The 16,239-nt window shown below is 38.7% G+C and overlaps 1 long non-coding RNA gene across 1 annotated transcript in view; it reads left to right on the forward strand.

The window, feature by feature from the left end:
* LOC116449098 overlaps positions 1 to 15,182 on the forward strand; it is a 50,914-nt gene extending 35,732 nt beyond the window's left edge. The window contains exons 2-3 of the long non-coding RNA XR_004242235.1: positions 13,190 to 13,337; positions 13,438 to 15,182. This is a non-coding gene — a long non-coding RNA (uncharacterized LOC116449098). The remainder of the gene's footprint in view (positions 1 to 13,189; positions 13,338 to 13,437) is intronic.
* The last annotated feature ends 1,057 nt before the right edge of the window (positions 15,183 to 16,239 follow it).

Here is a 16,239-nt window from a genome sequence, read left to right on the forward strand (position 1 = left end):
AGGTGCAGACTCAAGGGGTGTGGATGTTGAACAAGATGCAAGCAGTTGTGTACCTTGTCTGTGACCTGCTGGCAGGGCCTGCCTGCTTGCCTGCAAAAACCTCATCTCAACACTAACACATGTCCCACACATTAGTTCTAGTCAAGAGCCACAAGACAGGGTAGCAGGAAAATGCCGCTGTAAGTCCTGGAGTGCCCTGCTTGGACGAAACAGGATGTTCACCCCAAGGTGCTCTGGAAATCCATCATTTCAGTCCTGAAGCTCATTCAGTAACTTGCCTGCTGCCCCTCCCACCTTAACCCTGACACAGACCTACTTAAAACAGAGGCCATGTTTTTAAAGATCTCAGTTCCTACTTAAGTCCATATGTTTCAGGCCAAAATCCTGATCATAGAAGTTAAAGGAATTTTATCCATTGATTTATGTGGGGCAGAATTTTATATTTGATAATTTATTGCAGAGAAACTCTTTCAAAACTTGTGGCATTTCACCTGCCCACTGGAGTTTACTTTCCAAATCTTGTCCACTACTGACAGCAGAGACTGAAATTTTTGATAGCCACAGTAGAAACCACATATTTCATACCAATCATATTAGAACATATTAGCGAATAACCAACAGGAACATTAGGTAACTGATAATCACAGCTTGTATTTGCATAGTACAAAGCTTTTCATCCACCCAAAGAAGCTTTGAGAAAGATATAGGCCATAATCAATGGAGTTAGCCAAAATAAACATGTCCATATTAAAAATGATTAAAAAAGGATTTTAAAAAGTTTTAAAAAATTATACCCTCTTGTAAAAGCAATTTATTTTAATTCCCTTCCCTACTTACCAAATTTGAAATATTTCACAATGGGTAAGAGAAAGCTATTAACAAATGCAACTTCTAGTGTCTTTTCTTTTCTGGAGAAAAAAAGGGAGAAAAGAAAAGAGAAAAGGTTTAAAAGAATAGTACCCTTCCCATAAAACATTATTCAGTTCACATTTCAAAATGCAAGTTCAGACTTTCAGTAATTTCTCCTCTTGTATATAAAGTGCATATAAAATACTCTTTTAAGATGAAGTTCAATGCTGTTCAGTGGGCACATATAATAAGCAAGTGCACTGGGGTAAACCTGCATCTGAATCATTAAGTGGTTGCTAATAATGTTGATTATATTCATTATGAAAAATTCACTGTATAGTTTGCAAGTGAAATACCCCAGTCTTGTCAGCCTGAACCTGATCTCAGCTGTATGAATCTCACCCACTTTAATGGAGCAGAGTCAAAAAATATTCTACTGTAATGACTTATAAAAATCAGCCTCTCTTAATTTCCAGGCACATTAAAAAATTCATCAAGCCATGCATCCCGTGATAAAGAGTTTCCCTTTTATAGCTGAAGTATAATAATTTCAAGCTCTTGAAAACATCTTAGAATAATTGATCAAGCCCCAAGGTTATGTACAAGCCACATTTGCACAACAAATATTACTGTAAAAATTGTAAAAGGCACTGAAGATAGTTTCACTACAGTTTGGAGCTTATCTACATGAAACCATCCAGAAAGGTCAATTTATATCCCTGAAAGTAGGTGATATCTACACCCTGCAGTGAGTAATTCCTGAAATTACCTGCTTTTCCAGAGAAACACTGCTGATACTGGTCAGATTTTTCAAATTTTCAAGTATGTCTTTCTCAGTTCCATTATTATTTTCAGTTCAGCTCAGCTGAACATAACAGTTTGCCTCCTCTTTAATGATGCACTGAGTGGAAAACAACATACACCAGCCTTTTCAATCACATCAGTAATACTGCCATTTTCTGAATTTTATTAATTTTAATAGAACTTTTAATGAATATTAATTTAAATAGAACCTTTAGATTAATTTTAGTTAAAAAATATTGTTTTCTATTTCATCAGGGCACTATTTATAATGAAGTGAGCCAAATAAGAACCAAATTATTTTCTCAGGTGTGTGTACAGTATCACTTATTAAATCCTCTGCCTGCTAAGCCATTGAATTGTTCACATATCTCACCCAAATTAGTTTAGTCTTAACATAATTTTAAAATTATTTTTAATATTTGCTTTAACAAATATTGTCATATTTTGAGATATAAATTCAAAATAGAAGAAAATAAGTTTAGAGTTTTTCTACTTCATTGATAAGTAGGTGATTGTTTCCTGGTACATCCCATTCCTTCCACACTCTGTGCCAATCCAGAGTTGTTACCTGCATTAGTTTCCTCTAGGCAGAAGATGCTGTTTTCCAGCAAACTAAATGAAAACTCCTTTATGTGCATTGACATGGGAAGCAATTGCTAAGAGAATATCTTTCTTGTTTTGTCTCACACTGCCCCAGGGCTGGGCAGACGACAGTTGTGATCTTTCTCATTGACTGATTTTAAAACCTGGTAAGAAAAGAGGAAAACCTTTTAATGAGGTGAAATCACAATCCCTTCTTGAGTTACTGGGTGATTTACCTCACATTGCTAATGCAGATATATAGATATGTTTTTTTCCTTTAAGATGGGAATTCAAAATAGAACTGCAAGGTGATTACATGATTTGAAAAGATTTTCTAAGTAGTATTTACAGGCTACCCTTGCTGTGTAACAAACATTCATCCAGAAGAAAAAGTGCCATAGGGAATATACAGATAGCCAGATTACAAACAGACAGACATGCAAATTAGAGATAATCATTAAGTTAGTAAAAAATATCACTTAGGAAAAGAGTATCAAGTGAAGAGATGACTACAAACAATGGTAAAAAACAAACAGAAAAGACAAATGTCTGCATTTTTAGGAGGAAGAGACAGAAAATAAGGCTAATTAAAATGGTGGTAAGATGAGAAGAGGGCCAAGAAAACAGAGACATGAAAGAAGAGTAAATACTTCAAGTATCTCTGAGTTAGCTACCAAATGAAAGAAGTCAGGAAGCCACAATGATGGTCACAAAGAAGGAAAGATATCAAGAGGGAATCAGAAAAGATGGACATCAGCGGATATTGTTTTCTTTGAAGAGGATGGCAAAATCCTCCTCGGAGATCAAAGGAAGCACAAAGGAAGTGAAAGGATTTATTGACCAAGTGTCATCCTTAGCTCACATACTCACTTCTCTAGCTAGAAAATAAGTGAAATTCTTGGTCTTACATAATATCTCAGATAACTACAAGCAGAATGTCAGCTCAGAGGAGCCTGTAGACAGCAAGAATATCTAACACTTTCTTGAAACTCCTATAAAACAGCAAAAGGAACTTCCTGAGGATGCCAAAGAAGGTCATCTTACACTTATTTTGGAAAACAATTACATAAAGTGTTATATGAGAAGAACTCTTACATTGGAGCAAAGTTGAAAAGGAAAAAGATTACCTTTTTAAAAAGGTTAAGTTTGAGCCCTTCTGTGCTACCTTTACTGACATTTAAGATTAAACAAGAGATTTCACTTTTCTAACAGTTCTGCCTGGAATTTTAGTGAAGCCACAATCTTGTGTCTTATTAAGTTTCACACAATTTATCACGACATCATAAATGCATGACTTCAACAAACTATACCTGAAAAAAGCTGTTTGCATTTCAAAGGTCTCTAGTAGATTTAGACAGCTCCTTAACTAAGAAATTATTACCATGAAAGCCATGATAATAACAACAACATGAATGTGTTTTCTTCATTAAAACTTTCCTCCATGGAAATGCAGTCTAAAGACCATAGGGAATGTGCTGCTATCCAGGTCTATGTCCAAGTGTGCTTTCTGCAGGGGTTATGTTGGTAGCTGTATTATCTGTGCTACACTTACACCCAGCCCCAGTAACACTGAGGATTTATTATGCTGAACATCACAAACAGAAAATGCCAAGGTAGAGTTTCTGCCCCACAGGGCTCAGTCACTGGGTAACTCAACAAAGAAAAGAAAAGATACAGAAAATAGGGATGAAATGAAATTTTCAAGGTCCTGCAGTGAATCAGATTCTCCAGGAAGACAGTGGGGATGTGGTAACTTTGGTGCCATTTTTCAGGAGGGTACCAGCATCTAGGCTGATGAAATTAAAGGAGGATGTCTCAGTGTTTGCCACACCAGTATTCTTTCCTCACAGTGCTTTCCTTTAGTCAAATCTTTCATCTGTTTCCCTCTTGTCCTTGCTCAGGTGCCTCCTTTTGCTTTCCTTCTCTTGATAGTTGCCTTATTTCCTCTCTTGTACCCTTCACCACTCGCTCCTGGGGCAGGGAAGCAGAAGAGAGAGGGATTGGGATTCTCTTCGTGGTAAAAGCTCAACCCTAGTAAGACAGACTTGGGCAAAGTACCAAGCTCCTATTCACAAAAACATCTTGCTGGACAATTGTACATCTAATTTGCCATTTGCACAGGCAATTTATTCCATCATAACCAGGACAATTATTTGTATGAGTAGGTGCTGTATTATGGGAATGAAAATCAGCACTGAAGTGATTTTATTTAGTCTCCCTAAAAAAAATGGTGTCAGATTTTGTATACATTCATGACACTTGTCTTACATTGCCAACCATCAGTAAAGTTAGTGATTGTCATTAGCAAAAGAATCAAACATTGACTGACAGTAAAAGCTAGTAAAATATTCACTTGTCAGTAAAAATGGCAAGATAATTTAGAACTTTTCATTGCTTTGGCATAAGTTCCTGGACTATTTGAGTACTTTTAATATCAAAGGGCTTCATTTATCATAGTTGAAATGATGGGTTGTATAAAAATTGACACATATGACCATAAACAGAAGTAGTAAGAATCCCAAATTGCCTTGAAAAATGTACTCCAAATTGCACAAGTTAAATCAAAATTTGAAATCTAGATATGAGTGGGAAGACAAAATGCAACTGGAAAAAGCTGCCCAGAGAAGGTGTGGATGCCCCATCCATGAAAGTGTTCAAGGTCAGTTTGGATGGAGCTCTGAACAACATGGTCCAGTGGAAGGTGTCCCTGCCCATGGCAGGAGAATGAAACTGGATGAGCTTTAAGGCCCTTTCTAACCCAGGCCATTCTATGATTCTATGATTCTATGTGTTTGAAAGATTGTTTAAATTGAGTAAATATTTTGAGGAGTGTATTTTTCCCCTCCCCACTGAGGATCATTTTCAAAATCAAATAATTTAGGAACCTCTGTCCTTAGTCCTTTGCAAATGTACTCTCTAATGTTAAAGCATGGGTTGCACAGGCTTGGACACAGTGGTGATTGCTTCTAGGTATCAGTACCTGCATTCCCTGTGACCACCACATGAATTAACAAGGCAAAGTTCAGTTTCAACACCACTGCTTGACTCATTACCACAGCCCTCCTAGTAAGTGAGGGGGAGGCTTCACAGGGGACCTGCAAAACAGCTGCCCTCTGGGTGTCTTGTTTTGGCGGCCTTTTCCATCTGTTTTACCTGTCTCCCTTTCTGAATAATTTATTTCACCATCTCCCTAAGTAGAGCACCTGGCCTAGGGCTAACTCTTTCACCTAAATTATTCAGAGCTGAAAACTCTTTGGTTTATACTCAGATAATGTAATGACTTAACAGGACAAAGCCCTTAACTTTGAAGCAACTGTGAATGTTTCTAGGCTCTGGACTCTGTTAGCAGTTTGAAAGGTTGGCTGTGTAAACTATGTACAAAAGCACCACAGAAATCCTTCCTCCTCAAACATCTTCAAAGCCTCTTTCAGAAGCTAAAACTTTCCAAAGCAGGGTTCTTTTACCTTGATGCCTCTCTGCCACATCTCAGTCCTGCAGGAAGCCAGAGGATGCCTCCATGTGTGTGCACTGCAGCTGGCTTGTCCCTAGTCTTTATGCAGGAAAAGACACTGAAAATTGGCTGCAGGGCTGGACTTTGTGCATGTCTGTTCTCTTCACAAGCAGGTTTTTGTTCAGAAACACCAAAACTCACCCCTGTGCAGTGCTCCCATCCATGTTCCATACTTCACTATCTTTATCTTATGAACTCTACAGTTAAAATAATTCCTCCCTGCCTCTGTTCCTAATAGCACGGAGAGCTGCCACGCTCCAGCAGAAAGGGGCTGTACAAGGTCCTTGCCCGGGATGCCACAAACCAGCTGCTCTCAGACTGAAGGCTCACTGGTAATTTTGGGTGCGACTTTTTGACTATTCCTGTCTGTACTGACTGTGGCTGAGGGAAAGATCCAGATTGCTTTTAAACATTTGTTCCATTTGTTTTCCCACAATGTTTCCACCGTTTTTAGCCTTTCAATTATGCTCAAAGAGCCTGTGATCAGCAGTTTTCTCATTACTTTTGAAAATCTTGTATTGATTGTTTGGAAGACATTCAATACAAGGAGATGATCTCCTGTCTTACGAGATACTTGCTTCAGCAAGTGTCTTTATTTCTGAAAGAAGTTTTACTTTCAAAAGTCATGATATCAAGGGCATAATTTGAGATTCCAAATCCAGGGATATCTTAAAGCCTTTCCCACTTTGGGTTAAGAGGGAATGATAATTTGTCCTGAGTGAGAAAATGAATGAACAGAATATTCATAAACAAAGGGACAGTTTTTGAGGAGGCTGTTTCCAAATGGCCCTGCAGTAAAATATTTAAAAGTTAATTTGTGCAATTTCTATCTGGGTTATTCTGGATTTACCTCAGTGTCACAAAGACAGGCATGGGAAAAGAAAAAGAATTATTAAAATGAAATCAGTTTTGGAAAATCAGTGCGTTGTCACTTCTACAGTCAAGAAATCCCAAATATTTTTCACATTAATTTACAGGAACCAGCATAGATGCTGTTGAGAGAATAAAAAGAACATACAGTAATCTTTATCCTATCCTACCCAAAGCTAAAATTATTTTCAGTTGGATTTTTTTCTGCCTAAGTACCAAAGAATTTGACACACTTTGCAGCAACTAGCATTGTCTGTTTACTGTAGGGATGTGCATAATGCCCATCACTGTTGTTCTTACAGGCACTATATGAACTGTTTCATTTTCCTCTGAGAAGTTTATCAAGTATCAGGTATTTGCTTCTTGCTCCAGCTTGGGAAATCAGGGTCATGGATTTCAAATGAAGTGCTTTGTACTCTCCAAGGGCAGTGAGAAAACACAATAGTACAGACAAAATCTAATCAAAGTATTTTGGCTTTTTGCCTCCTTTTTATTTTACAGTGGGAGAAAAAATTCAAGGTGCGACTTGAATCCCTTCAGGAGTTCCCTTCCTGTGTGCGCTGGCTCTCGCCAGAAACGCGAGACTGACACAATGATAAAATGCGCTGCCAGGTCCTCTTGCCCATTCAAAGACCCTCCCTCAGGTATCAGGTGCCTTCCCTGAGCTTTGAGGTCAACCAGACACCTCCCTCGAGGCTTACCTGGGCTGAAGGATACATCTACCCGAAAATCCGCTCAGGTAGAGCAGCTGTTATCTGAGCTAGGATCAAAGTCCCCCTCTGCACTCCCGAAAAACATCTTCCAAGCTGGTCTTCTTTCTCCATGATTCAAATGAATGTTGAATGAGTCTCTGGGGACAACAGTTGTTGTGTTGAGGAGTGAGCTGTCAGAAATATTTTATCATGAAAGTTCAGTTCCTTTCAGGGCCTTTTATTATTAATAGTCATCGCTGCAGGGGAGCATTAAACACAAACTCTATTTACTGTACAAATTGATATATTATAAACCACAAAAGCCATCCTGGTGCTTTGCTACTTCACCTTCCTTTTCAGCATGCTAGCATGAGGGAATCTTTAACCTTTGTGTGGCTAGAATACAGACAGTGAATTTTGGTTTAGCATGGCCAGTCTGGACTGCTCAGAGCTGCTGATTTTTTTGCGGATCACTGTCTTGAGGAGTGGGTAGAGAACAGTGACATCTGTACTCTATGAAAGGCAAGACATTTTGCTCCATAGTGACACTGAGTTCATCCATACAAAAAGGCATTTATCCCCCTGAAAAGACCACAGGATGTGTCCTACAGGATCTTATGTTTTTGTACCAGATTTCAAGCAGCTCCCACAGCTTTCTGCTGCCTGCTAGGGCATTGCACCTCATGCAAAAGATGGGCATGTTTCCTGTAGGTGGCTAACAGCCTGATTGCTTCAGCAATATCCAGTGACAGAGGTGAGGGAATAGCTGCTCTGTGGCATAAGAAAACATGGCAAGATGAGTCCCAGCTGTGGGAAGAACCCAGCCTGGCTCCAGCCCATTGTGGCTGTGGTACCATAGGCAGAAGAGACTTTGCAAGGTCAGTTTGCAGTGCTATATTGGATTTTAGCGGCTCGGCAGAAAACTCTCAGAAACAATCCGTACAAGGAGCAGTAGAAACGAAATGCAGCAGGACAGTGAGAGCCCACAGGCAGGGCAAGTAACAAACAAAAAAATACCATGTTAAAAAACGGCAGTCTATTGTACTTAGTCGAAGACAGGCCCTTGGCCTTGCACTTTCTGTCCTCTGCACTTTGGAATCAATCTTAAAATACCTCCCAGGTTTCTCAATAAAGCCTTAAAATCCTGCTGAGGAGAGACAAGTCTCTCCCACCGGCCACTGAGAGCAGCCACATGCTGCAGGGGCAGGGGGGTGTATGTGTCACAAAGACATCGCTCGGCAAGTTGAGGAGTCAGGATCCTGCAAGTGGCACCTGAGCGAGCTGCAGATCATGAAGCATTGACTCAGGGAGCCACGGTGTCACCACACAACGAGGCAGCAGGGGTGACACAGCCTGTGCAGGTGTGCTGAGCCAGCAAGTCACAAAGTACCTCCTCAGCAAGATGTGATGCCAGAAAGTCACAAGAGCGAGTGACTCTGCAATTTTACAAGAGCTGAAAGCAGTTCTAGAGAGCAGTTTAAGTGCAATGCACCCATGCTAAAGAGGCAGCACTGTATGGCTGACATACTGTGGCCTCTGACATGTCTCAAAGGGCTCATAGTCCAGGGAGAGTCTGTGGGAGATTGTAGCTCTAAACACAGATTCACAGTAGTTACAAATGGGTAGCACCAGGAGAGACACAGGGAATCAGAGGGATGTGATGCCTCTGTTGCTCTTGCACTCCCTAAAGTTGTGTCTCTGGAACAGGTTTGAGGCACAACCCCAGGGAAGGTGGATGGGGGACCCGTGAAGCAGCTGCTGTGTGTGGAGACAGCGTTGCTCTCCAAGGCTTTTGATCTGGTCTCTCATGAATATTGTATTCAGTGGAAAGAGCCAGACAGCAAGGGGGTGGAAAAGACTTCTTTTTAAAGTACAGAACATGTACTCAAAAAGAGTGTTCAGAAGTGCTTCTTCCAACCTACAGTATGCTAAAGATTGGTGCTTGGTACATTTAAAGGATGAGAAAAAAAATCACACCACTCAAGTATAGCAGTGACTTTTTTCAGTTGAAGAGTTTCTGGTATCCAAAAATGTTGTGTGTGCTTCTGACTAAAGTGGTTAATAACAACTGAAACTTGAGCTTTTTCTTAGATAGAAAGCATACTGAATCTTTCCTTGTTACAATAAGAAAACTCAAAAAACCAGTCCTGTAATTTTGTAACCAGACTTGGACAAACTTCTGAGAAGGACCACACACTAGATTAGATTATTTAGATTTGTTGTGAGAATAGTTGACATGTGTTCCCTTCCCTTTCACTGTCCAATCTTTGTTGTAAAAGTGGACTCATGTTGTGCCAGTTGAGATTAATATTATAACATGAAAGGGCTAGGTTTGTATCATTTTCCATGCTCGTTACATTCACTGATGTGGGAATAGAGTTATATTCTACCTGAGCCACTTTGTGTTTTTTGGCCAGGATTAACAGCACACCAATACTTCACAGATTTAGGTGGGTAGAGCACCTTCCCATTGGCATCAAATACTGTGGGTGTCAAAGTATCTAAGACTTTCTTTCAGACTGTGAATTATCCTTCAGATTACTCTAGAAGATCTTGTCATGTTCTTTACCCTGACACCTCTTTTGCTTTTTTCTTAACAGGACATGGGTCATGACTTCTTGCTCTGACAAAAATTCCCCCAAGAATGTGTTCTGTTCCTTCCATTTAAGCCTGTATTCCACTCCAGATATTCTTATTACCATCATTGTCACTGGATGTAGAATTTGTTATGAAGTTTCACTACTCTGTTCACTGGGCACACAACCTTATTAACATGAAATAATGCTCCATCCCACAGCCATAATTTCAAACATCCCCACAGTGTTCAGATAGGTGATACTATTTGTAAAACACATTATTAGAAAATTTCATTATTTTCACCAGCTACTTTTAAAATCTAATTCTTTGAAAGTGCTATTATAGTGCAGTTTATTCATTAAAAGCAAGGCTAATGTTTTATGTATTTTAGGTGTAACTTGAACCCAGAAAATGCCAAACTATTTACATTTATACAAACCCTTGGAAGCCATTTCAAAATGATACAACAGGGAAATAGTTGATACAATGGTTAGATAACATCAAAGAGTGGTTTGGGAACACAAATCATGATCCTTGTGAAAACTGATTCCTGAAGAATTAGCCAAGAGAGTTCTAAGTGCATTTCTTCCTATTTGTTGAAATATAATGTTTGTTCTCATTCTTCAGGTAGAACCTGGCAAGTCTATATTTGTACTTGTTGATCTTTCCCAACATAAATCTCTCCATTGTAGTCATATCAACAATATGTTTTCTTTACTTTAGTAATAAAATTTCTTGTAACATATGCTCTTTTAGATTCAGTGTGCAGTATTTATCAAGTTATTGAGGTTACAGTTACAGAACATTCAGTATAACATGCAAAGGACAATGGAACTTTGCACAGGTGTAAAATCTCTCTGATCTTCTTTTGCCAGCAATTAAAAACCACCTAGAGGTGTAAGAGCCCTCTGATCATTCTTTTACTTAAAAGAATGTGTGAACTTTGCTGGAATATGTCCTAATAAGCATGATGATACATCCTTAAGCATAAGACACACATTGCTCTCAAAACCTCTTTAATGTAATCAAGTAACAGACCATATCTCCCATTTCACTGAAATAATGCCTGGATATATAACTGCTCCTACTCCGAAATGGACACTGCAATTTCCTTGACAAAACATCAGCAAATCTTTGGCTACTAATCTTCATATATGTAACTTTCTTATTTAATAATTTACTAGGCAAGATTTGAGAGGAAGGACTGAATTTTCAGGGAAAAAAATTACCTGAAAAGCTTGCTGAAAATTTAATCTGTCTGTTGCTTAACACTTTCATAGCATGATAATTACTTTGGAAAAGTGTGTGTGGGAAAACCACTTCTTGTTCAGACTCACCTAAGCCTGAACTGATTGTCAGGGATGTGCCTTTCCTGGTGTTATTTTGGAGGATGATGAAAAGCCACCATTATCTTTAGGACATGGTTTGTCTCAAAATTCCACTGTGAATGTATGTAAGTACAGCCATGATCTTACCCAAAATGTGTGCTTACCTGTCTGTATGGATATACACAACTGAAATACACTGACCAAGACACACCAAGGTGGTTCTTACTGACATGTCATAGAAGCAAGACTCTGTCTAACTCTCCTAACTCCAGGTAAAACTCAAGAGTTTAATGTACTCATCACCATTTGGGCTGGAATTAACTGGGATGCATTTGAACAGAAGAAGATTTATTGAGTTTCTCACAGATTTAGCCTGACCCCACTAGGTATGAGAACTTATTTGGGATTTGCTACATAACCAAAAAGGAAGTCCTACATGAAGATCTCAGCATCTAAGATAATCAAATTGTGAAGGAGATGAAATCACTATGTACTGCCTCAGAAGTAACCAATAAATGCCAGATATACCACACTGAAGAGCTGATTGTGTACCCACTAACACAGTAATAGATATTTATCTCAAATAAGCCATTTAATTATTTACTCTTTTTACTCTTGATAGAAAGTGTGTGCCCATGCACATCTCATGTGCAGAATGCACAAGTGGTCTAAAAAATATTTTTAAAATAATCATCAAATTATGCATTTGGAGAATTAAATATGAAACTTGGAATGTGAAACAAACAAATAAGACAATTTAGAAAAGATTAAAAACAATTGTTCTGTTACCTTGGCAACACATTCAAGGTGCAGCCAATCAGCAAAGTTGATGCATTGTTTTGACATACATGCACATATTTCTAACATAAATAGCAACAGAGACTTAATAACAATAGGTTTTAAAACTAGGAACTGATGTCATTTTGAATGTGTCAATCAAAGAAACCTATGAAAGTGTTTCTTCTATCAAACTGACAGTAATTCCATGCTGGAATGGCTTTATAAGAGATAGCAGACTTCTGACAGGTCATACAGAAGATGTAAAATCTGTAATTACATTCTAGTTTCTTGGATTGTGTCCTTAAGTATGTCTAAAAAACTTTGAGAAGAAAATAAAACTTGAAGGCTATGATATATCATTCATTTCCGTAAACAAGTAACAAAAAGAAGAGCAGCATATCTGAGAATGGAGATGAAATATCAGACTGAAACAATCTGCCTAGCCCTCAAAATAGATGCACTTAAACTTCTTGTCTTATTTTATGATTGACTGGTGCCAGTGAGGTTCTGCAGCGTAAGTTTTCAAGGATACTAAAAATTAACAATAGGAGAAATGTACAGAGGAAGATTGCTGATGGGATACAGAGCCTTTCACCTCTCGGTCAGTGGTTTGAATCTGGGCTGTGTCAGCAGTAACAGGAAACCATTACTTTTTGACATGTGTCAGAAGTGTGTATGGAAGGAGTGCATCAGCCATCCTCCTCCAGACCTTGATGGATACGTGCCCAAAAGCGACCCTCAAAATGAGAATTCTTCGTGACAGCCTAGAAATAAAACTGGTGTCTCCACCCCTTCCCAGAGAGCATTGTCCCATTGTCCCAACCCCTCAGTCTAAGACCACACTACCATGGGCTGGCCTTTGAATCAACACCGTGGGGAGAGAACTTCAGCTCTAATTGAGCAACATTTAAAAATCTCATTTACAACTAAAATACAGTTGAACATATTTGTACATTTCTTCATGGGATCAACAGTCTTCAGGAAAGCTAGGGTTTTACCTTAGATCTCCCTGCTTTCAAAACTCTAACTTTAACCAAAAAAAAAAAAAAAAAAAGGAAAAAATAAAAAGAAAAGAAAAAAAATAAGGCACACATTCATAAAATCCTCAGATACAGAAACAAGCACCTTATTCTGTCATTGGGTGGGATTAAGTTACCCATTCTGGCACATCATCTTTTTTCTTTGACTTTTTCCAGATTTATATGACTCTCATCATAGCAAATGCTCAGAGAGAGGAATTTCCGACTGGAACACATTGAAAATAGAAAGGAAATAACTCACTATAAACAGCACTGAGGAGAAACAAGTGAACATGCAGGGTACCACACAATCCTTTGTCAGAACGTGAGTGGTGTACTTTTGTCTAGCAGCCATTATCTTTCCTTAAGAAACACTGACTTTTACTTGGAATTTCAATCTACATTTTGATTGATTTCTTTTTCAGGATATAAGAAGAGTGATGGAAAGGACTGGGGATAAGGACAAGGAAGAATTGAACAAAATAAAAAGTTTCCAGCCATGCTGTCAGGTTTGGTGAAAACATGCTGAGGATTAACTGTTTCAGTGCTGTGGGACCTGCAGGGTAATGGAGGCGAAAGAGATGGGAAGTTTCCTTGTGCATCAAACTCATAAGGCTTTATGCTGCCAGTCTTGTGGCAGAATCTCTGTACCCAAAACACTGCTGAAGTGGGGACAACCACAGTCAAGACTTGACAACAAACCAATACTACACAAATGTAGTCCTTAAAACAAATGTTTTAGCCATAAATTACCAGTTCCCATTGGTGGTACTTGACTTTCTGCAACATATTTTATGGAGCCTGAGGTGAGACAATTCCAACCTGACACATTGTGAATATATTACATCAAAAGATTTTTCTTCAAAAGGTCTACTTGTTAGAATTTGATTGTCAGGTCAGCTTGGACCTGAACTTAATACACTGTGCAATATGTTTCTCCACAGTCAATGTGCTCCCTATGTAGATAGATACTTCATCTAGACAAGTCCAGGTTCTTGTAATCAGGGTTTGATTCCTCTTCCTGGTCTTTCTGCTTGAAATTCAAATAGCAACACTCCTCTCCTTCCTTCTGATTAAGTATTTTCATAACTACTTTTGCACACTGTTTCTCACATATTTGTTCCATGTATGGAAAAGAACATATGGAGCCAGAGGTCTGCAGAGAGGACTGAGCCCTGGGACTGATGGAGATAAACTAACTGTATAATTTTGTAACTGGAAACAGAAAAGTAAATCCTTTTAGCTAGAAGTGGAGCAGAGAACTGTCCATGACAGCCTGATCACCTTTATCTCAGAAGCCAGTAATCTCACACTGTAACTCCTGTCATTCATGCTACAACATTAGAGAGACCAAGGCTTGATTTAAGAAGTTGCCATGGCAGAGAATCCACAATGTCTCCGGGTATCACAGATTAATTATCCTCCTTAAAATATAATTGATTCTATTAGGAATGCCTTTAGTTTCCATTTTCAAGCCACATATCATTATATCTTTTTCCTCTAAGACTGAAAAGTTAACTAATAGTAAAAAACCTCTACACTGTTTAATGCTTATAGTCACCTCTTAAGCCAAGCAGAGAGTTATATATATAGCAGGCCCAGTGAGGAGGAGGAGGAGGAGTTGTATATGATGAGGATTGTATAGGAGGCAGCAGGAATTCAATAACTGTACCAGAACATTAACATTTTTCATAATCCATAAAAAGATGGATGCCTTTTATAGAACTCTGGTACATGTATTTTCTTGTTTTATCAAACATTTCAAAAATATAAATGAGTGCTGAATTATATTTCTATAAACTTAGTTAGAATTTACATCTTCTCCAGTCTCCTCCCATACATTTAAATCCCCATCCCACACTTTAATACTTTCTTTTTCCTGCTTTTTTCCTTTTACCCATTATTTTCATATTAAGAAGCAATGATGGATCTAGGAGAGCTCTGTGTGACTCACTGATAAGTCTTTTCCTCTAGAAAATTGCTCTTGTAATTGCTCTAAAAGCAAAGCCTCCAGAAGTGATGACTCAGTGCAGGAGGTCGGACCAAGCAGCACTGCTGAGCAGCAGCAAAAGATGGATCTGGGGGGGTCTAACAATAGCTCTGAGTGCCAGCAGAGTCAAATTGGCTGATTAACAGCACACAGGAGATACAATAAACACAGGGGTGCCAAGTCCAGCCTCGTTGTGTCTGTCCTGAGCCACATCTGCACTAAGGGACACTGATCTGCTGAGCTGAATATTCTGCAGGTATTACCTCATGCTACTGAGCAAAAATCCCTTCCATTCCCCAGTATCAGTAGCTTAAGCTTTGCCAGCCTGTGCACAGGAGTTCATGAGAATCCACTGCTGTGCTGCTTACTAGTTATTTCCATTACAAAGTCCCTCAAGAGGTTCCAGTATGGAATGAAGGCTCCTTGGGCTCATTAAACCACCTGGAAACTCCCAAAGATGAAAGAGGTAGTTTTAGTCCTATTAGGTTCAAGGCAAATTTCAAACTTGAACATCAAGGAGGTCAGGCCTTTGTTGCTATTTAAATATAACTGTATGGAAAATGAAATCCTGCTGGAAAAGTGAGTGTAAAGATGCCCAGAAAGGAGAGAAAGCTTTAATACAGTACTTAAAAAGGGATTTAGTGCATGCTGGCTGCTATTCTGTTAAATGTTTTTTGTAATCAAATCAGAGCCAGAACAAAATGCCACATCTTCTTTTATGAATGGGTTATTAAAGGAAATAGAATAAAGAAATCTGAAGAAAAACTTTCTCGAACAACAATGAACTAAAGTCCTTAAACTACATAAATTCCCATGAAATTTGCACAAGGTTGTATCTTGTACATATCCCTAAGCCAAACACAAAGAAAATGAAAAAATATATATGTATGCCTCCATGCAGGGGTTCTCCTCTGTCTTTTACAAGCTGGAAAAAAAAAAAAAAATTCATGAAGTTTTACTTCTGGATCTTTCACTGAATTATTCCAGAAGTACAAAGACAACACAGTGCCTCAGTCTGTCAGTAGCAATGGTGCTCAGTGTTTATAAACTACATTTTCTTTATTTTTGCGACCGAAATAGTTTGCAAGCACTGACTAAGCCTTGTGACCCCTGTGTGAAGAGCAGAGCATTATTAAACCCTTTCTCAGCAGACAAGGACAGACAGGCCATGCACATCCTGTGGAGACAAGTGAGGAAACTGAGATTCAGGAGAGCTGCTGCAGATTTCCACTTTCAC

Source organism: Corvus moneduloides, chromosome 10 (assembly GCF_009650955.1).
Source record: "Corvus moneduloides isolate bCorMon1 chromosome 10, bCorMon1.pri, whole genome shotgun sequence".
NCBI lineage: Eukaryota > Metazoa > Chordata > Aves > Passeriformes > Corvidae > Corvus > Corvus moneduloides.